Genomic DNA, 23,525 nt, shown 5'->3' with positions numbered 1-23,525 from the left:
TCAGTATTACTAAAGAGATAATCCCCACTGTACTCAGTCTGTGACATCAGTATCACTAAGGAAATAATCCCCACTGTACTCAGTCTGTGACATCAGTATCACTAAAGAGATAATCCCCACTGTACTCAGTCTGTGACATCAGTATCAATAAGGAAATAATCCTCACTGTACTCAGTCTGTGACATCAGCATCACTAAGGAGATAATCCCCACTGTACTCAGTCTGTGACATCAGCATCGCTAAGGAAATAATCCCCACTGTACTCAGTCTGTGACATCAGCATCGCTAAGGAAATAATCCTCACTGTACTCAGTCTGTGACATCAGCATCACTAAGGAGATAATCCCCACTGTACTCAGTCTGTGACATCAGCATCACTAAGGAGATAATCCCCACTGTACTCAGTCTGTGACATCAGCATCGCTAAGGAAATAATCCCCACTGTACTCAGTCTGTGACATCAGTATCACTAAGGAGAAAATCCCCACTGTACTCAGTCTGTGACATCAGTATCACTAAGGAGATAATCCCCACTGTACTCAGTCTGTGACATCAGCATCGCTAAGGAAATAATCCTCACTGTACTCAGTCTGTGACATCAGCATCGCTAAGGAAATAATCCTCACTGTACTCACTGTGACATCAGTATCACTAAGGAGATAATCCCCACTGTACTCAGTCTGTGACATCAGTATCACTAAGGAGATAATCCCCACTATACTCAGTTTGTGACATCAGCATCACTAAGGAGATAATCCCCACTGTACTCAGTCTGTGACATCAGCATCGCTAAGGAAATAATCCCCACTGTACTCAGTCTGTGACATCAGCATCGCTAAGGAAATAATCCTCACTGTACTCAGTCTGTGACATCAGCATCACTGAGGAGATAATCCCCACTGTACTCAGTCTGTGACATCAGCATCGCTAAGGAAATAATCCCCACTGTACTCAGTCTGTGACATCAGCATCGCTAAGGAAATAATCCTCACTGTACTCAGTCTGTGACATCAGTATCACTAAGGAGATAATCCCCACTGTACTCAGTCTGTGACATCAGCATCGCTAAGGAAATAATCCTCACTGTACTCAGTCTGTGACATCAGCATCGGTAAGGAAATAATCCCCACTGTACTCAGTCTGTGACATCAGCATCGCTAAGGAAATAATCCTCACTGTACTCAGTCTGTGACATCAGTATCACTAAGGAGATAATCCCCACTGTACTCAGTCTGTGACATCAGCATCGCTAAGGAAATAATCCCCACTGTACTCAGTCTGTGACATCAGCATCGCTAAGGAAATAATCCTCACTGTACTCAGTCTGTGACATCAGTATCACTAAGGAGATAATCCCCACTGTACTCAGTCTGTGACATCAGCATAGCTAAGTAAATAATCCTCACTGTACTCAGTCTGTGACATCAGCATCGCTAAGGAAATAATCCCCACTGTACTCAGTCTGTGACATTAGTATCACTAAAGAGATAATCCCACTGTACTCAGTCTGTGACATCAGTATCACTAAGGAGATAATCCTCACTGTACTCAGTCTGTGACATCAGCATCACTAAGGAGATAACCCCCACTGTACTCAGTCTGTGACATCAGCATCGCTAAGGAAATAATCCCCACTGTACTCAGTCTGTGACATCAGCATCGCTAAGGAAATAATCCTCACTGTACTCAGTCTGTGACATCAGCATCACTAAGGAGATAATCCCCACTGTACTCAGTCTGTGACATCAGCATCACTAAGTAAATAATCCCCACTGTGCTCTGTAGGTGACATCAGCATCACTAAGGAGATAATCCCCACTGTACTCAGTCTGTGACATCAGCATCGCTAAGGAAATAATCCCCACTGTACTCAGTCTGTGACATCAGTATCACTAAGGAGAAAATCCCCACTGTACTCAGTCTGTGACATCAGTATCACTAAGGAGATTATCCCCACTGTACTCAGTCTGTGACATCAGCATCGCTAAGGAAATAATCCTCACTGTACTCAGTCTGTGACATCAGCATCGCTAAGGAAATAATCCTCACTGTACTCACTGTGACATCAGTATCACTAAGGAGATAATCCCCACTATACTCAGTTTGTGACATCAGCATCACTAAGGAGATAATCCCCACTGTACTCAGTCTGTGACATCAGCATCGCTAAGGAAATAATCCCCACTGTACTCAGTCTGTGACATCAGCATCGCTAAGGAAATAATCCTCACTGTACTCAGTCTGTGACATCAGCATCACTAAGGAGATAATCCCCACTGTACTCAGTCTGTGACATCAGCATCGCTAAGGAAATAATCCCCACTGTACTCAGTCTGTGACATCAGCATCGCTAAGGAAATAATCCTCACTGTACTCAGTCTGTGACATCAGTATCACTAAGGAGATAATCCCCACTGTACTCAGTCTGTGACATCAGCATTGCTAAGGAAATAATCCTCACTGTACTCAGTCTGTGACATCAGCATCGCTAAGGAAATAATCCCCACTGTACTCAGTCTGTGACATCAGCATCGCTAAGGAAAGAATCCTCACTGTACTCAGTCTGTGACATCAGTATCACTAAGGAGATTATCCCCACTGTACTCAGTCTGTGACATCAGCATCGCTAAGGAAATAATCCTCACTGTACTCAGTCTGTGACATCAGCATCGCTAAGGAAATAATCCTCACTGTACTCACTGTGACATCAGTATCACTAAGGAGATAATCCCCACTGTACTCAGTCTGTGACATCAGTATCACTAAGGAGATAATCCCCACTATACTCAGTTTGTGACATCAGCATCACTAAGGAGATAATCCCCACTGTACTCAGTCTGTGACATCAGCATCGCTAAGGAAATAATCCCCACTGTACTCAGTCTGTGACATCAGCATCGCTAAGGAAATAATCCTCACTGTACTCAGTCTGTCACATTAGCATCGCTAAGGAAATAATCCCCACTGTACTCAGTCTGTGACATCAGCATCGCTAAGGAAATAATCCCCACTGTACTCAGTCTGTGACATCAGCATCGCTAAGGAAATAATCCCCACTGTACTCAGTCTGTGACATCAGTATCACTAAAGAGATAATCCCCACTGTACTCAGTCTGTGACATCAGTATCACTGAGATAATCCCCACTGTACTCAGTCTGTGACATCAGCATCACTAAGGAGATAATCCCCACTGTACTCAGTCTGTGACATCAGCATCGCTAAGGAAATAATCCCCACTGTACTCAGTCTGTGACATCAGTATCACTAAGGAGATAATCCCCACTGTGCTCTGTAGGTGACATTCGCTAAGGAGGGTGGTCAGTTTGTGACATCTGTGCATGTTCAGTCTGTGACATCAGCATTGCTAAAGAGATAATCCCCACTGTACTCAGTCTGTGACATCAGTATCACTAAGGAAATAATCCCCACTGTACTCAGTCTGTGACATCAGCATCCCTAAGGAAATAATCCCCACTGTACTCAGTCTGTGACATCAGCATCGCTAAGAAAATAATCCCCACTGTACTCAGTCTGTGGCATTAGTATCGCTAAGGAGATAATCCCCACTGTACTCAGTCTGTGACATCAGCATCGCTAAGGAAATAATCTCCACTGTACTCAGTCTGTGACATCAGTATCACTAAGGAGATAATCTCCACTGTACTCAGTCTGTGACATCAGCATCGCTAAGGAAATAATCCCCACTGTACTCAGTCTGTGACATCAGCATCACTAAGGAGATAATCCCCACTATACTCAGTCTGTGACATCAGCATTGTTAAGGAAATAATCCCCACTGTGCTCAGTCTGTGACATCAGCATCGCTAAGGAGATAATCCCCATTGTACAAAGTCTGTGACATCAGCATCACTAAGGAGATAATCCCCACTGTGCTCTATAGGTGACATCAGCATCACTAAGGAGATAATATCCACTGTACTCAGTCTGTGACATCAGTATCACTAAGCAGATAATCCTCACTGTACTCAGTCTGTGACATCAGCATCGCTAAGGAAATAATCCTCACTGTACTCAGTCTGAGACATCAGCATCACTAAGGAGATAATCCCCACTGTACTCAGTCTGTGACATCAGCATCACTAAGGAAATAATCCCCACTGTGCTCTGTAGGTGACATCAGCATCACTAAGGAGATAATCCCCACTGTACTCAGTCTGTGACATCAGCATCGCTAAGGAAATAATCCCCACTGTACTCAGTCTGTGACATCAGCATCGCTAAAGAAATAATCCCCACTGTACTCAGTCTGTGACATCAGTATAACTAAGGAGATAATCCCCACTGTACTCAGTCTGTGACATCAGCATCGCTAAGGAAATAATCCCCACTGTACTCAGTCTGTGACATCAGCATCGCTAAGGAAATAATCCCCACTGTACTCAGTCTGTGACATCAGCATCGCTAAGGAAATAATCCCCACTGTACTCAGTCTGTGACATCAGTATCACTAAGGAGATAATCCCCACTGTGCTCAGTCTGTGACATCAGCATCACTAAGGAGATAATATCCACTGTACTCAGTCTGTGACATCAGCATCACTAAGGAGATAATCCCCACTGTACTCAGTCTGAGTCATCAGCATCACTAAGGAGATAATCCCCACTGTACTCAGTCTGTGACATCAGCATCGCTAAGGAAATAATCCTCACTGTACTCAGTCTGAGACATCAGCATCACTAAGGAAATAATCCCCACTGTGCTCTGTAGGTGACATCAGCATCACTAAGGAGATAATCCCCACTGTACTCAGTCTGTGACATCAGCATCGCTAAGGAAATAATCCCCACTGTACTCAGTCTGTGACATCAGCATCGCTAAAGAAATAATCCCCACTGTACTCAGTCTGTGACATCAGTATAACTAAGGAGATAATCCCCACTGTACTCAGTCTGTGAGATCAGCATCGCTAAGGAAATAATCCCCACTGTACTCAGTCTGTGACATCAGCATCGCTAAGGAAATAATCCCCACTGTACTCAGTCTGTGACATCAGTATCACTAAGGAGATAATCCCCACTGTACTCAGTCTGTGACATCAGCATCACTAAGGAAATAATCCCTACTGTGCTCAGTCTGTGACATCAGCATCACTAAGGAGATAATATCCACTGTACTCAGTCTGTGACATCAGCATCACTAAAGAGATAATCCCCACTGTACTCAGTCTGTGACATCAGCATCACTAAGGAGATGATCCCCACTGTACTCAGTCTGTGACATCAGAATCACTAAGGAGATGATCCCCACTGTGCTCTGTAGGTGACATCAGCTAAGGAGGGTGGTCAGTTTGTGACATCTGTGCATGTTCAGTCTGTGACATCAGTAATCAGTCTGTGAAACCAAACAGAACCAATGCATCTGGGTCGCGGGCCGCATCTACGCTGTCTGGAAGAGCACAGCGCTGCCAAGGCTAGGCTACTCGGATGGAGCGCGGTGGATGAGGGTCTCGGCAGTGGCATCCACACTGTATGGTCGCTGCACTGGAATGGGCCCTGAGCCGGCGCTGCTGAGAACAATAAATTCTGTATTTCTTCTCAGTTTAGCATGTGCAGTCATTTATGAGTGGAGCCCAATAATGTACCATGCAACCAGACAATGCAAAGTGCACAGTACAGTACTTGTACAACATAAAAATCACGCAATACATAAATGTACAATGGACCTAATTCCACTTCAGTTGCAGTTTTGCAATTTTAGAAAAACTAGAACTGGCTGCGATTGCATGCCAGTTGTAGGCAGGCACAGGGCCCACATTTTCCCCACACCGCTGAGTCAACACCTAACCGCCGTCTACCGTGGTCAATCATGTTGCGGTCACATTCTTCCAGGATGCGACTGCAATATGCCAACACGTGCACGCACATTGCCATCAATACACGTGTGCAAAAAAGTACGGGTCAGGAGTATGCAAACACAATTCATCTCCGACCCGTGCTGAACAAGGTCCTATATATTCAAACTGAATTAAACATTTCTTGAGGAAAAAAACGAATTTCTTGAGGCCTTTTGTGTTAATGATTGCAGTTGCATTTTTGCTGTCGGTTATATCTCTGTTTTCTAGTAGCAGGTTGCCTAATGCAAAAGAAAATCTTCAAACACAAAAGTGCCACATGTACAAAAGGCCGTCCTGATGCCCCCTTATCGTCTAATGATGGATGAGGCCAAACTTAACCAAGCAATACTTTAGGAGTTTAGTTAAAGGGGTGGTTCTAGTAGTTTGGAATTAGATTTAACATTTAGGGGTATATTTAACTAAGGTCGATTTTCATCGATTTTCATTGACCACTCTAAATCGATGTTGTGTTTTAGGGACTAACAGACGAGTTTTTGATACTAATTTTTAAATGCTGGGAAATGTGTGTTTTAGCCCCTGAAATACAACATTGATTTAAATTGCTCGTTAAAAATAATTGAAAATATACCCCTTACACTATTGCACAATGGAGGCCTGATTCTAAGTTGGAGGCAAGTGGAATGCTCATTTCAGCATACTGCGCATTGCGCCACAAAAAGAAATCGGTGTCTGCGCATCCACCAGACCAGGAATACTTTTCAGATTTCACTTAGTAATTCCGCTGTAATTTGTGAACAAATAATATATGTTTTGCTACTTATTTGGGTTTGTGATGTTTGATCTATTCGACTTGTTTCACCAAGTGCTTTATTATTCCGTTTTGACCTATTCCTAGGAAAAGTGCAGAGGGTTTGATTAGATTTTCATCATCATTTGGAGTGCAGGCAAAGTCCGGTCTACCTGTACTGTAGTACTTGAAGAGAGTACTGAGAAACAATAGACTAGTCCAAGTGTTATTAAATCAACCATATAAACATGATACATTGTTTCTCATGTGACACACTAATATCCCAACTCAATATATTTGAACTTTAATTGAATAATTGATGACACATTTTATTATTAACAATAATTAACGACAACAGGTTAATTACATGGGGAACACTGGGCCGGATTCAGCATGGATCGCAATTGCTACTAAAAGTGTGATTTTTTTTGCAAACTCAATTGCAAAACACTGCACAGGTAGTTGCCGCCCAGAAATGGAAAAAGTCTCCCACTGCAGTGTTACCATCGCAGTCCACACACAATATCGGGAACATCGAAGGGGTCAAGTGAATATGCGCCAAGCCAGAGCATCCACAAATCTGTACATGCTGTTGCATGCAAGTGATCACAGATGACGTCAGAGACCCGCCAAATGGCCATGACACGCCTACGTTTTTGCTACCACTCACACAGAACACCATGTTACCACCCCTAAACGCTCACTTCCTGTCAATCACTATGCCATCGCTTCACTTTAATATGGCAAATGGAGATCACAATGCGGCTCTGTCGCATGCGCAATGTGTACGCAGCACATGTACAGTCTTTCGTTAATCGCCCAAATTGTTAATAATCTCAGTTGCGATCCATGCTGGATTAGGCCCACTGTGTGGTACAATCAGAATAGGACAAATGTGTTACATCTTGGGGAAAATGTCGTAGCCTGCGAGAGAAATCAGCGAGATCCCAGTTTGGCTGCCCGTTTTTTTAATAAAAATGTTAACTTTAAGAAGCAAAATCCTGTATCAATATTTTGGATTAATTCACTATATAATAACAGTGAGAAACTAGAGCTGGATTTTCTACAAGGCAGGAAAGGTGGCAGTCTGAGGCTCGGTGGACCCCGGGGGCACCCCTCTAATCCGTCTGAGGTATTTACTAACAACAAAGGTGTCAGCACATACCCTAATTCTATTATCGTCTTCTGCCAGTCCTGATAGCTGTCGGTGGGAGGGAGCAGAGGAGGGATCATCTGCTGAGCCAGAAGAACACTGAAAGATCAGTGCCTCTAGACAGGGGACATGGCACTGGCGTTTCTATAATGGGTGCAGTGTGTGCAGTGCACACGGGCCCCTGAGTCCAGAGGGGGCCCCCACCGCACACGCTGCACCCATTTTGTGAATACTCACCCCTCCGGAGTCCCAAGGCGACATCCACGGTGGTGTTAAAATTAGTAGAGAAATCTCAGGGAAAATGGCCGCCGCGCCATTTTCCCGGGGATCTGCGCATGCGCAGTAGAGTCTGAGCACTCTAGTGCTCAGACTCTCCCCGCTGCCGGCAGAGAGGAGGGAGCCCGAACGGAGGAGGCTGCACCCAGGCCTCCTCCTCTCTTAAAACGCTGCTGGGACATGGTGTTGGCAGAGTGGCACTGCCACTTGTGACTCCTGCTCTGCCCACACCACGCTCTCAGTATGGAGGCAGTGATCTCTCTATGGGGTCTATTCTGTCAGCGTCCGGAGTCTTACCGATACGCTGGGGCCGCGGGGCTGGCTTCGCTGGCGGTGTGCGGGCAGCGGCGGAGGTGGGCTGCTGCGCCGGGTCCGTGGGCAACAGTGGCGGCGGTGAGGGGGTCCGCTCGTGGCGGCGGGATGCCACTACAGCAGGTCGCTCTTGCTGAGCCGTTGCTAGGAGACCAGAGGCAGTGAGCAATGTGGTTTTGCAGAAAGGTCTGCATTACTGGGCGCCGCCATGTTGGAGACCAAGTTTTAAGCATAGTTCCTGTTTCCTGTTTCTTCCAGCCAATCCAGGGGAAGCTCCCCCTATAAAAGGGGGCTGGTTTAGGACAGGGATGCCAGTGCTTCAAGTTACAACCCTGTTGTAGGTGCTTTAGCCTGTGCGCCCAGGATCCTTGTCGTATTCTGGTTACTCCTGCTCCTGCTTGGTCGGTTCTCTGTTGCTGCTGCAGTCCTGCTGTTCCTAACCTGCTACTGCCTGTGGTAGCGCTCCTGGAAAACCCGGTCCAGTAAGACTCTTTGGGCACAGTCGGCCCCGGATCTTCTGCCTCGTCTTTCAAGCCACACTCCACAGATCTACTTCACCAGCCACGTCTTTGTACCACCGACCACAACTTGCAGATTGTTATCTTCAGCCTCATCCTCCAAACCACAGTCCACAGTCCTTGTCTCCAGCCACGTCTTCAACTACCATCCACAGTTCCACAGTTCATCATCTGCAGTCTCGTCTTTCAAATCACAGTCCACAGTTCTTACCTCCAGCCACGTCTTTTAACCACCATCCACAGTTCCGCAGTTCATTATTCACAACCTCGTCTTCCAAGCCACAACCTGCAGTTCTTTATCCGCAACTACGTTCTTTAACCATCGTGCTCCAGCCACAGTTCTCTACCTCAGCCCTGTACATAATAAATACTATTCATTGACTTTCAACCCCGCCTACGTTCTTCATTGCTCCGTGTCCAATGTGAAGGAACTATATCCAACCCCCTCATCTTGTTCACCCACAGCCATCTACCTCCTCGGGCAAGTCTCAGCTGCCGGATCCTCAAACTTTGCTAGACGTGACAGTAAGCACTGGCCCAATGGATTCGACGGGTGATCAGGCCTTAGGAGGGGATTCAACTGCAGATATCTGGTCTCGCTTAAGTAAGCAGGAGGCCACACATTCTCAAATTGTGCAGTTCATGCAGAATATGTCCGAACGTCTCGACTCTCTCTATGCTGCCATGACGGCCCCTCAAGTATCTACAACTACTCCCACATTAGCACCTCCGGTCCCGCTTTCTCCTGTACCAGTACCACCTCCACTGTTGCATTTACCACCTCCCAGTAAGTTCGATGGGAATCCAAAACAATGCCGCGGGTTTCTTAACCAGTGCGAAATCCAGTTCGAACTACAGTCGGCCAACTTCCCATCAGCACGAACCAAAGTAGCTTATATAATTTCTTTACTTACCGGGCAAGCGTTGGAATGGGCTTCACCCTTGTGGGAGAGGATGGATCCCATCCTGTCTAACTATTCAGAATTCGTGGCCGCCTTTGGAAGAATCTTCGACGAACCGGGCAGGACTTCTGCCGCCTCATTGGAGATCCTGTGCCTGCGTCAGGGCATGCGTATGGTCAGTCAGTACGTGATCCAGTTTCGTACTCTCTCCTCAGAACTGAACTGGAACGAGGAGGCTCTCATTGCAGCTTTCTGGAGCGGTCTCTCCGAAAAGATCAAAGATGACCTCGCAACTCAGGACGTACCTGATAAGTTGGATAAATTAATTTCTTTTTGCAATAAATTAGACCTGAGGTACAGAGAACGCTGTATGGAGAGGTCGCGGTCAGATCGCTCCCTAAGCCTAGAGTTGTTCTTCCACCAACACCATCATCACCAACTGCGGAAGAACTTATGCAGATCAATCGCTCCCGCCTCTCCAACGAAGAATGTCAGAGACAGCGACAAGGGAACCTCTGCTTGTATTGTGGTGCATCTGATTACTTGGTCAAAACTTGCAATCTGCGTCCGGGAAACGCCCGCTCCTAGCTTGTGCTGGAGAGGTCAAGCTAGGAGGATTCTCAGAATTACATACCAAGAAAGAGTCTGTCTTCTTAACCCAATTGGAGCTCCCTTCTTCTTCTCTTCTCATCCCTGCACTACTCGACTCCGGAGCCGCCGAAAGCTTCATTACATCAGCTCTGGTTAAACGATCTGGAATACAAACGATTCCTTTGGATCGTACCATTTCTGTTACTGCGGTGGATGGAAGTTATATCCCTGAGGGTATTATATCCTTTCGTACTATTCCTCTCAAGATGAAGGTCGGAGTTCTTCATTCAGAAAAAATCTCTTTCCTTGTAATTCCTAAAGCCTGTATCTGGTTTGAGAAAAAAGATTTTTTTGGGGCCGCACTAGTCTTAGAATAAGGTTGTAATGCCCTCTGAAAAACTGATTTATGACGCTAAATTGCGTTATGGATACAGCAACTTTGTGCATAGGGAAAAAAATCCTTTTTGCAAATATTTGTTGCTATCAGTGGTGCTCCCTAGAGTCAAGAAAAGTATCAGCAAAGAAAACCCAACAAAGAAGAAAAGTTGGAAAGTAGACTCTTGTGTGGGAGCACTCAATTCAGAGGATTATATTAATCAATTCTGATAAAACATAATTTTATTAATTCATTATTAAAATATGATTGTAGGAGTAAATTGTACGTAAGATAGTGTAGCTACGCGAAAATATAACACTATATTGTGTGCAATTCATGTGGTTTTCAATACCACAATAGAAACCGGAAATCAAATATTTGGGCTATTGATTTTACTGAGATAACAGTAACACCTTTGTGTAATATATGACCATCATTTATTCTACAGCAGTCCTATTCAGGATTAATTAGTCGTAGAGAATTAAATCATAGGTCATACAGAACCGAATGCCAATTGGTATTATTAGGGATCACTCTAGATCGGGCAGAAGAATATTTTGCAGTACCAGGGTGTTCCAGGGTGGTCTCCCATCCGAGTACTGACCCGGCCCTCCACTGCTTGGCTTCCAAGATCAGACGAGATCGGGCATCTCCAGCGGGGTGTGTCCGCAATTTCTTAATCTGCCCGTTCAGTCAATCCCAATACCCGTATCGCCAGAGTTGTATATTAGAGGTGAACTCAATCAGTCGAATGTTCAGTATTTGAGTTTATCTTATGCCCATGAAAATGAATTCGTAGCAATATTAGTCACAATGCAATAGTTATACACAGGGGCATCCACTGTGCATTTAAACAAAATTACATTAAGGACAGTTAGCATATGTAAAAAAAATTATTTCTTATGCAAGGGCGTCCACTTGCATATCCGGGATATGATGATGATATATAATCAGGCAACAATTATAGCAAACCTGTTGCTGTATGCAATATATAGTATATGTGGCCTTTAATAATTTATACCACACACGCCACCAGAGCAGAAAATAATGCACACAGAAATAATTGAGTATCAATTTGCTGCAAGTATGCAGCTGGATATAATGATGATATATAATCAGGCAACAATTATAGCAAACCTGTTGCTGTATGCAATATATAGTATATGTGGCCTCTAATAATTTATACCACACACGCCACCACAGCAGAAAAAAATGCACACAGAAATAGTTGAGTAGCAATTTGCTGCAAGTGTGCAGCTAATGAACCTCTTTAGGATTCCTTGTGCACTAATCTGCCGTATTTAGGAATAATAGCATAATCACATATGTCTATCACTGATAGCCTAAGCTTTAAAGCTATCTGACTATCCTAGTGCACACACATTTTCCGACTACTCCAAAAGGTGCTGGACTTATATGGTATCTAACACGGTATTAGGAGCAAATTATTATATTCCTAAATACGGCAGATTAGTGCACAAGGAATCCTAAAGAGGTTCATTAGCTGCACACTTGCAGCAAATTGCTACTCAACTATTTCTGTGTGCATTTTTTTCTGCTGTGGTGGCGTGTGTGGTATAAATTATTAGAGGCCACATATACTATATATTGCATACAGCAACAGGTTTGCTATAATTGTTGCCTGATTATATATCATCATTATATCCAGCTGCATACTTGCAGCAAATTGATACTCAATTATTTCTGTGTGCATTATTTTCTGCTGTGGTGGCGTGTGTGGTATAAATTATTAAAGGCCACATATACTATATATTGCATACAGCAACAGGTTTGCTATAATTGTTGCCTGATTATATATCATCATTATATCCCGGATATGCAAGTGGACGCCCTTGCATAAGAAATAATTTTTTTTACATATGCTAACTGTCCTTAATGTAATTTTGTTTAAATGCACAGTGGATGCCCCTGTGTATAACTATTGCATTGTGACTAATATTGCTACGAATTCATTTTCATGGGCATAAGATAAACTCAAATACTGAACATTCGACTGATTGAGTTCACCTCTAATATACAACTCTGGCGATACGGGTATTGGGATTGACTGAACGGGCAGATTAAGAAATTGCGGACATACCCCGCTGGAGATGCCCGATCTCGTCTGATCTTGGAAGCCAAGCAGTGGAGGGCCGGGTCAGTACTCGGATGGGAGACCACCCTGGAACACCCTGGTACTGCAAAATATTCTTCTTCCCGATCTAGAGTGATCCCTAATAATACCAATTGGCATTCGGTTCTGTATGACCTATGATTTAATTCTCTACGACTAATTAATCCTGAATAGGACTGCTGTAGAATAAATTATGGTCATATATTACACAAAGGTGTTACTGTTATCTCAGTAAAATCAATAGCCCAAATATTTGATTTCCGGTCTCTATTGTGGTATTGAAAACCACATGAATTGCACACAATATAGTGTTATATTTTCGCGTAGCTACACTATCTTACGTACAATTTACTCCTACAATCATATTTTAATAATGAATTAATAAAATTATGTTTTATCAGAATTGATTAATATAATCCTCTGAATTGAGTGCTCCCACACAAGAGTCTACTTTCCAACTTTTCTTCTTTGTTGAGTTTTCATTGCCAATTCCTAAAGCCTCTCATGAACTGATCCTAGGGTTTCCATGGTTAATCAGACACAATCCCCACATAGACTGGCAAACTATGGATGTTCTCTCTTGGGGACAAGATTGTTTCCAGAACTCTTTACTTTCAGTAAGACCTCTCTGTTCTTCCAGTCCTTCCAGCCTTCATGTGGAATACCAAGCCTTTCAAGATGTTTTCAGTAAGCACCTTGCCCCCGCATCGTACTTGGGATTGTCCCATTGAGCTAGTACCTGGTAAGACTCCTCCCCGAGGTTGAATCTACCCTCTCTCACTTCCCGAGACACAGGCCATGTCGGAGTATATCCTGGAGAACTTGGATAAAGGGTTCATCAGGTCTTCCACATCTCTGGCTGGGGCGGGGTTTTTCTCAGTCAAAAAGAAGGATGGGGGTTTGCGGCCCTGTATTGACTATAGAGGTCTCAATGACATAACAATTAAAAACAGATATTCGTTACCCCTGATTCCAGAACTTTTCGACCGTGTTAAAGGAGCTACTGTATTTACTAAGCTGGACTTACGGGGGGCCTACAATCTTATACGTATTCACCCAGGTGACGAATGGAAGACGGCATTTAATACCCGCGACGGCCGTTACGAATACCTGGTAATGCCTTTTGGACTATGTAATGCCCCAGCCGTCTTTCAAGAGTTCGCTAACGAAATCTTCAGAGACCTCCTCTATGACTGCTTGGTAGTGTATCTGGATGACATCCTCATTTTTTCTAGGGATCTGAAGACCCATCGGGAACAAGTCAGAGAATGCTAACTCGTTTACGAAGGGATCAATTATTCTGTAAATTAGAGAAGTGCACCTTCGAAGTACCCACGATTCCATTCCTCGGTTACATTCTTTCAGGGCAGAGGTTACAGATGGACCCCGCTAAAGTCCAGGCGATTCAGGATTGGGCACTTCCAGCTACCCTTAAAGGAGTTCAACGTTTTCTGGGGTTTGCTAACTTCTACCAAAGATTCATTTAAAATTATTCTTCTGTCATAGCTCCCATAACCGCATTAACTAGGAAAGGAGCCGATCCTGCCAAGTGGTCTCCGGAGGCTTTGGAAGCCTTTTCGTCTTTAAAGGAGGCCTTCATGACCGCTCCAGTTCTTCGACAACCTGATCTCAGCCGTCCGTTCTTGGTGGTGGTTCATGCCTCTACTGTAGGAGTAGGAGCAGTATTATCCCAGCTCTTCGAGGACAAGAAGGTCCATCCTTGTGCGTTCTTCTCGCAAAGATGTTCCCCCGCTGAACAGAATTATGTTATTGGGGAACAGAAATTACTGGCGATTAAGTTGGCCTTTGAGGAGTGGAGGTATTTTTTGGAGGGAGCTCAGCATCCAATCTTGGTAACCACGGATCACAAGAACCTCCTGTATCTACAGTCAGCTTGATGTCTGAACCCACGCCAAGCAATATGGGCACTCTTCTTTACCCGTTTCAACTTTAAACTTAGTTGCCGACCAGGTTCCCTCAACAAAAAGGCAGATGCATTATCCCGTTCCCTAAGTTCTGAGGAACCCTCTGACCGTTCAAAGGAACAATTCATCTTGGAATCCACCTCTTTTTCAGCAACTAATACCTCTCCACTTCCTCCTCCTGGAAAAATCTTCGTTTCACCAAATCTTTGCAAGAAACTGCTTACATGGGCTCACTCCTCCTCCTTCATGGGCCATGCGGGTGGTCAGAAAACGCTCAAATTCATTCAGCGCTCCTATTGGTGGCCTCATCTCAGGACTGACGTTCAGGAATTCATGGCTGCCTGTCCAAAGTGTGCCCAGCATAAAAGTCACAAAGGTCCTACAGCCGGGTTACTCCATCTGTTACCTGTGCCGCAAAGACCATGGACGCATATTTCTATGGACTTTATTACTGATTTGCCTGCGTCTGGCGGACGGAATACCGTATGGGTCATAGTTGACCGGTTCTCTAAAATGGCACACTTCGTTCCACTGGCTGGTCTTCCATCAGCATCCCAGTTGGCAAAATTATTTACAGCAGAGATCTTTCGACTTCATGGTCTACCGCAGGAAATCGTGTCTGATAGAGGTCCTCAGTTTGTGGCCAAGTTTTGGAGATCCCTATGTTCTGCTCTTGGTGTGAAATTGAACTTCTCCTCAGGATATCATCCCCAAACGGATGGTCAAACAGAGAGAGTGAACCAGGATCTGGAGACTTTTCTGCATTTATTCATGTCCTCCTCACAGGACGACTGGTTGGACTTCCTTCCATTCGCAGAGTTTGCCCATAACAATCTCTATCACTCTGCCACAAAATCTTCTCCATTCTTCATTAATTATGGTTACCATCCGAGGGTTCCTGTCTTCCAACTTCTACCTACGCTCGAGGTTCCTGCCGCAGAGTCAACACTTTGACAATTTACTGAAACCTGGACACAAATTCACAAGGCCTTGCTCAAGACATCCAAGAGGTATAAGACCTATGCAGATCTGAAGCGAAAAGCTGTACCAAGCCTTAAGGTAGGAGATCGGGTTTGGGTTTCCACACGTAACCTAAGATTAAAGGTTCCTACGAAAAAGTTTGCTCTTAGATTTATTGTGCCCTACCCAATCGAAAAAGTTTTGAATCATGTGGCTTATGAAGTGAAATTCCTCCGGAGTTAAGAATCCCTAATGCATTTCATATTTCTCTCTTAAAACCTTTGGTACTTCATCGATTCAGAGCTGCTTTGCCTAAATCACCCAAGATCCAATCAGCACAAGGAGAAGAATTTGAGATTCGCAAGATCCTCGATTCTCGCAGACGTTATGGTCGCCTCCAGTACCTTGTTGATTGGAAGGGATATGGACCAGAGGAGAGATCTTGGGTAGAAGCAGAAGATGTCCATGCTCCAAGACTTCTTCGGACATTTCATGCCAAGTTCCCAACTAAACCATATAGGTGTCCGGAGTCCACCCGCAAAGGGGGGGGGGGGGGGCGGTACTGTCAGCGTCCGGAGTCTTACCGGTACGCTGCGGCCGCTGGGCTGGCTTTGCTGGCGGTGTGCGGGCAGCGGCGGAGGTGGGCTGATGCGCCGGGTCCTTGGGCAGCAGTGGCGGCGGTGAGGGGGTCTGCTCGTGGCGGCCTGATGCCACTACAGCGGGTCGCTCTTGCTGAGCCGTTGCTAGGAGACCAGAGGCAGTGAGCAATGTAGCTTTGCAGAAAGGTCTGCATTACTGGGCGCCGCCATGTTGGAGACCAAGTTTTAATCATAGTTCCTGTTTCCTGTTTCTTCCAGCCAATCCAGGGGAAGCTCTCCCTATAAAAGGGGGCTGGTTTAGGACAGGGATGCCAGTGCTTCAAGTTACAACCCTGTTGTAGGTGCTTTAGCCTGTGCTCCCAGGATCCTTGTCGTATTCTGGTTACTCCTGCTCCTGCTTGGTCGGTTCTCTGTTTCTGTTGCAGTCCTGCCGTTCCTAACCTGCTACTGCCTGTGGAAGCGCTCCTGGAAAACCCGGTCCACTAAGACTCTTTGGGCACAGTCGGCTCGGGTCTTCTGCCTCGTCTTTCAAGCTACACTCCACAGATCTACTTCACCAGCCACGTCTTTGTACCACCGAACACAACCTGCAGATTGTTATCTTCAGCCTCATCCTCCAAACCACAGTCCACAGTCCTTGTCTCCAGCCACGTCTTCAACTACCATACACAGTTTCACAGTTCATCATCTACAGTCTCGTCTTTCAAATCACAGTCCACAGTTCTTACCTCCAGCCACGTCTTTTAACCACCATCCACAGTTCCGCAGTTCATTATTCACAACCTGTTAGGGTCTCCTGCCCTGTGCTGCCACGTCGTCATGGCAACTGGGAGACAAGTGCTAGCGGAGTAACCTGAGCGCAGCTGATACTCCGGTTCGGGTCTTTTGCTGTGCAGTGGTTACAGGCTCTGTGCACGGCAGGGGATCCGGTGCTGGTTTTTGTGCTCACAGTCTGTGAGGTCTGAGTGGGGCGTGGACAGCACCTGCTTTATAAGGCCTCTTCTCAGGTTAAGCAGATGCTGCTGAATCTTTGTTGGTTAGTCAGTTCCTGAAAGTTAGCCAGTACTGTGTAGCTTTGTATTTGTTGTTGCTTACTGCAAATAGGCCTGGGGATTTGGTACTACACTCTGCCAATCCAGACCTAGCAGTAAGACTGGAGTCAGTCATTTAGCTTGCTGGGGTTCTTTTACTACTCTGTGAACTTAGCAAGTTTGCGGCTGTATTCTAAGACTTGCCTGCCTAAATCCTGTCTCACTGTGCAAGGTGTCAGGTGTCAGTTTAGTGGCAGTAAGCTGAACCTGTGCACTGCAAGTGAGAATTAGGATTGTGGAGACTCTCCTTGTGTCTATCATTCCATCTCTGACCAAGGAGTTTACTGCCCCACCCGTTGGTAACCCTTTAGGGTTTTGCTGTTGCCCTTAGCAACAGCATTTCGGGTTCTCTACGTATTAAAACACAACATCTTGCTTTTCCCATCTGAGCATTACTAATACTAGGGAGACACCCAGTTCCTTAGCCTCTGGGCTTCTCTGTTCACTTTGTGTGTATTTTGTTACCCTATCACCTTCTGTGTACGTAATGTCATATTCCCCAGTCTGTCTGTGAGTTCATTTGTTTTGCATACCTATCCGTTCAGACACCAGTACATTCCTGCAGGCACTGGTGTGCATAACATATTCAGCAGCCTAATACTCCTGTTGAAATTTTGTGGGAATATGGAGCATACCCCTCAAAATAAGTTGCAACAGGTGGTCGATCAGGTGCAGGTCCTGACTCGACAATTTAATGATTTGTCCATTAAAATACACACCTCCCAGGCCGCTGGCGGAGCTCCCGCAGCAGCAGCACCTTCAGGGGTTAAGGAGCCGAAAGTAAATCTCCCGGATCGTTTTTCTGGAGATCGCTCGCAGTTCTTTTGTTTCAAGGAGAGCTGCAAGCTATACTTCCGGCTTAGGCCTCAGTCTTCTGGGTCAGAGATTCAGCGGGTGGGCATAGTGATTTCCTTGCTACAAGGAGACCCACAGGTCTGGGCATATGGGTTGCAGCCTGACTGTCCGTCGCTTAAAAGTGTTGATGCTTTTTTTACGGCACTGGGCATGTTGTATGATGACCCTGACAAGACGGCCTCAGCCGAGGCTCAGATTTCGATCCTTAAGCAAGGGCGAAGGCCAGTTGAGGTTTACTGTACGGAGTTTCGGAGGTTGGCCCATGATACCCAGTGGAATGACCCAGCCCTGAGACACCAGTACCGAAGAGGTCTTTCTAACCAGATAAAGGACCAACTGGTACAATATCCCTTGCCTGATAGCTTGGATCAGCTCATGCAGTTATCCATCCGGGTGGATAGACGGCTGAGAGAGCGTAGGCTTGAAAGGGAGACTGAGGTTTCCTTCTTTCCCAAGGGAACCTCAGACTCTGAGGAATTTTCCGAGGAGCCTATGCAGATTGGGGCTACCCGCCTCTCCTCGCGTGAGAAGACGCGGAGGAGACAGCAGGGGTTGTGTTTGTACTGTGGGAATAAAGGTCATGTGGTAGTATCATGCCCAGAAAAGCCGGAAAACTTCAGGGCCTGAGGGTGATGGGAAATATCCTGTCAGGCCAGAAGTCAGAATTTCCCAAGAAGACTTTTATCATTCCGGTGACCTTGAAGATCCTCGGTCAAACTGTCAAGACTGAGGCCTTTGTGGACAGTGGGGCCGACGGGGTTTTTATGGACCGCCAATTCGCCCTGAAACACTCTGTTCCCTTAGTACCCTTAGCATCGGAAATTGAGATTTGTGGGTTAAACGGGGAACCATTATCCCAAGGTAAAATTACCTCTTGCACTAGCCAGATTTCTTTGTTTATTGGAGCCACACACTCTGAAAAATTGTCCTTTTATGTGACTGTCTGTACTTTTGCCCCATTGGTGTTGGGGTTACCCTGGTTAAGGGCCCACAATCCTCAATTTGACTGGGTCTCTGGGGAGATTCTTAGTTGGGGTACTGATTGTTTCAGGAGTTGCTTGAGCCTTCCAGTCAGGCTCTCGCAGCTAAGTTTGCCAGGATTGCCAGGGTGTTATGCAGATTTTGCGGACGTGTTCTCCAAAAAAGTTGCAGAGGTACTACCTCCCCATCGCCCCTATGACTGTGCCATTGATTTGTTGCCAAATGCTAAGCTTCCCAAGAGCAGGTTGTACTCCCTGTCATGTCCTGAGACTCAGGCTATGGCAGAGTACATTCAGGAGAACTTGGCTAAGGGATTTATCAGACCTTCACAGTCTCCAGTTGGGTCGGGGTTCTTCTTCGTGGGTAAAAAGGACGGTTCGTTGCGACCCTGCATCGACTTCAGGGAATTGAACCGTATCACGATTAAAAACTCATACCCACTGCCTCTCATTTCGGTCTTGTTTGACCAGCTTCGTACTGCCACCATTTTTTCTAAGATTGACCTACGCGGTGCGTACAATCTAATCCGAATAAGAGAGGGGGATGAATGGAAGACTGCCTTTAATACCCACTCAGGGCATTATGAATATTTGGTGATGCCTTTTGGGCTCTGCAATGCCCCGGCAGTCTTCCAGGATTTCATGAATGATGTGCTCAGGGAATATTTGGATAGATTCTTAGTTGTAAACTTAGATGACATCCTAATCTTCTCCCATTCCCTGGAGGAACATCGGAAGCATGTACGCTTAGTCCTCCAGAAACTCAGAGACCACCGGCTTGGGGCGAAGCTGGAGAAGTGCGAATTTGAAGTTCAGCAAATCGCATTTCTAGGATATATTATCTCCCCAGAAGGTTTCCAAATGGAGGGTTCCAAGGTACAGGCAGTCCTGGATTGGGTGCAGCCCACTAGTTTGAAGGCGCTTCAGCGTTTCCTGGGCTTTGCGAATTTTTATAGACGATTTATCGCTGGATTTTCGTCTATAGTGGCGCCCTTGGTGGCACTCACTAAGAAAGGGGCGGATGTTGCTCACTGGTCTTGTGAGGCTAAAGCGGCTTTTGCCCGTCTCAAAAGGGCATTTGTATCGGCCAAGGTGCTGCGACACCCAGATCCAGAGCGTCCTTTTGTGGTGGAGGTGGATGCCTCTGAGATGGGTATTGGGGCAGTGCTTTCTCAGATGGGAGTGTCTGATAATCGCCTTCATCCCTGTGCTTACTTTTCCCGTAAATTTTCGCCTGCCGAGATGAATTATGACGTGGGTAACCGGGAATTGTTGGCTATTAAGGATGCACTCGAGGAGTGGAGACACTGGCTTGAGGGGGCTAAGTTTGTGGTCTCAATTCTCACCGACCATAAGAATCTGGCATATTTAGAGTCAGCGAAGCGTCTCAATGCCAGGCAGGCACGATGGGCTTTGTTTTTTGCTCGCTTTAATTTTTTGATAACATATCGCCCTGGGTCAAAAAACATCAAGGCTGATGCGCTCTCGCGGAGTTTTGCTCCAATCCAGGAGACCACCGAGGAGCCGTTGCCCATTGTGTCCCCATCATGTATTAAAGTGGGCATTACCCAGGACCTCTTATCATTAGTCCTTAGAGCACAGGAGCAGGCTCCTCCAGACCTTCCGGTAGGTCTTTTGTTTGTGCCTCCTAGGTTAAGACAGCGAGTGTTCCTGGAATTCCATGCCAAGAAGTCGGCAGGTCACCCAGGTATTGCCAGAACTCGGGAGTTGCTATCTAGGGCGGTGTGGTGGCCCTCGGTGGCTAAGGATGTGGATCAGTGGGTTCGGGCATGTGACATCTGTGCCCGAAATAAGACTCCTAGAGGGGTTCCTGTTGGCCCATTACATCCACTCTCTATCCCATCTAAGCCATGGACCCACATTTCAATGGATTTTGTGGTGGACTTGCCCAAATCCTCGGGGATGACAGCCATCTGGGTTGTCGTTGACAGGTTTTCGAAGATGGCGCACTTCGTTCCACTGGTTGGGCTGCCATCGGCCAGACGCCTGTCTGAATTATTTATGCTGCATGTTGTGCGTCTCCACGGGTTGCCACTTGATGTGGTCTCTGACCGCGGATCCCAGTTTGTGGCCAAATTCTGGAGGGCATTTTGTTCCGATCTCCAGATTTCTGTCAGCTTGTCGTCAGGCTACCATCCGCAGTCTAATGGGCAGACTGAAAGGGTGAACCAGTCCTTGGAGCAGTTCCTCAGGTGTTATGTCTCCAAGTGTCAGACTGACTGGGTTGCTCATCTGTCCATGGCGGAGTTTGCCTATAACAACGCGGCTCACTCTGCTACAGGGATCTCTCCCTTCCTTTGTGTGTATGGGCATCATCCTAAGGCCAATTCTTTTGACCCCCTGGACTCCACGCCTGGTGGTTCCTCTGTGGTTTCGGTCCTTAGAGGTGTTTGGCGGAAAGTGAAGAAAGCCCTTGTGTCTGTGTCATTAGTGACCAAAAGGGTTTTTGATAAGCGGAAAAAACCCTGCAGCTTCAAATTAGGAGACTTCGTCTGGTTGTCTACCAAGAATTTGAAGTTGAGACAGCCATCTCATAAGTTAGGCCCCCGGTTCATCGGCCCTTATAAGATCACCAGGGTTATCAATCCGGTGGCATTTCAGTTAGATCTGCCCCGTTCTTTGGGTATCAATAAAACATTTCATTGTTCCCTTTTAAAACGGGCGATTAGTAATCCTTCTTCCAGTGGAAGACTTTCCCCTCTTCTGATACGTGGCCAGAGGGAGTTTGTTGTTGAAATGATTCTTGACTCCAAGATGGTTCGGGGTCGGCTGTCATTTTTGGTGCACTGGAAGGGGTATGGCCCGGAGGAGCGGTCGTGGGTGCGCAGTTGTGATCTTCATGCCCCCAGACTGATACGCTCTTTCTTCTCGCAGTTCCCCGATAAACCCGGTGGTAGGGGTTCTTTGACCCCTCGTCAGAGGGGGGGTACTGCTAGGGTCTCCTGCCCTGTGCTGCCACGTTGTCATGGCAACCGGGAGACAAGTGCTAGCGGAGTAACCTGAGCGCAGCTGATACTCCGGTTCGGGTCTTTTGCTGTGCAGTGGTTACAGGCTCTGTGCACGGCAGGGGATCCGGTGCTGGTTTTTGTGCTCACAGTCTGTGAGGTCTGAGTGGGGCGTGGACAGCACCTGCTTTATAAGGCCTCTTCTCAGGTTAAGCAGATGCTGCTGAATCTTTGTTGGTTAGTCAGTTCCTGAAAGTTAGCCAGTACTGTGTAGCTTTGTATTTGTTGTTGCTTACTGCAAATAGGCCTGGGGATTTGGTACTACACTCTGCCAATCCAGACCTAGCAGTAAGACTGGAGTCAGTCGTTTAGCTTGCTGGGGTTCTTTTACTACTCTGTGAACTTAGCAAGTTTGCAGCTGTATTCTAAGACTTGCCTGCCTAAATCCTGTCTTACTGTGCAAGGTGTCAGGTGTCAGTTTAGTGGCAGTAAGCTGAACCTGTGCACTGCAAGTGAGAATTAGGATTGTGGAGACTCTCCTTGTGTCTATCATTCCATCTCTGACCAAGGAGTTTACTGCCACACCCGTTGGTAACCCTTTAGGGTTTTGCTGTTGCCCTTAGCAACAGCATTTCGGGTTCTCTACGTATTAAAACACAACATCTTGCTTTTCCCATCTGAGCATTACTAATACTAGGGAGACACCCAGTTCCTTAGCCTCTGGGCTTCTCTGTTCACTTTGTGTGTATTTTGTTACCCTATCACCTTCTGTGTACGTAATGTCATATTCCCCAGTCTGTCTGTGAGTTCTTTTGTTTTGCATACCTATCCGTTCAGACACCAGTACATTTCTGCAGGCACTGGTGTGCATAACAGTTCAAACACCAGTACATTCCTGCAGGCACTGGAGTGCTTAACAGTTCTGACACCAGTACATTCCTGCAGGCACTGGTGTGCATAACACAACCTCGTCTTCCATGCCACAACCTGCAGTTCTTTATCCTCAACTACGTTCTTTAACCATCGTGCTCCAGCCACAGTTCTCTACCTCATCCCTGTACATAATAAATACTATTCACTGACTTTCAACCCTGCCTACGTTCTTCATTGCTCCGTGTCCCATGCGAAGGAACTATATCCAACCCCCTCATCTTGTTCACCCACAGCCATCTACCTCCTCGGGCAAGTCTCAGCTGCCGGATCCTCAAACTTTGCTAGACGTGACATATTCATGGAGCAGTGAAAAGCCCTTTAACCACTTGCCTGGCATGGTCGCATCAGTT

The 23,525-nt window shown here is 46.1% G+C and overlaps 2 pseudogenes; one reads left to right on the top strand and one right to left on the bottom strand.

Moving 5' to 3' along the window:
* Positions 1 to 11,286: 11,286 nt before the first annotated feature.
* On the bottom strand, positions 11,287 to 11,406 carry LOC134897971 (5S ribosomal RNA; annotated as a pseudogene).
* A 1,413-nt stretch (positions 11,407 to 12,819) lies between these two features.
* LOC134897420 (5S ribosomal RNA) lies at positions 12,820 to 12,939 on the top strand (annotated as a pseudogene).
* The last annotated feature ends 10,586 nt before the right edge of the window (positions 12,940 to 23,525 follow it).

This window comes from Pseudophryne corroboree, chromosome 3 (genome assembly GCF_028390025.1).
Source record: "Pseudophryne corroboree isolate aPseCor3 chromosome 3, aPseCor3.hap2, whole genome shotgun sequence".
In the NCBI taxonomy this organism is placed as follows: domain Eukaryota; kingdom Metazoa; phylum Chordata; class Amphibia; order Anura; family Myobatrachidae; genus Pseudophryne; species Pseudophryne corroboree.
Note: the sequence above shows the minus strand (reverse complement) of the source record. Positions and strands in the feature narration are given on the sequence as shown.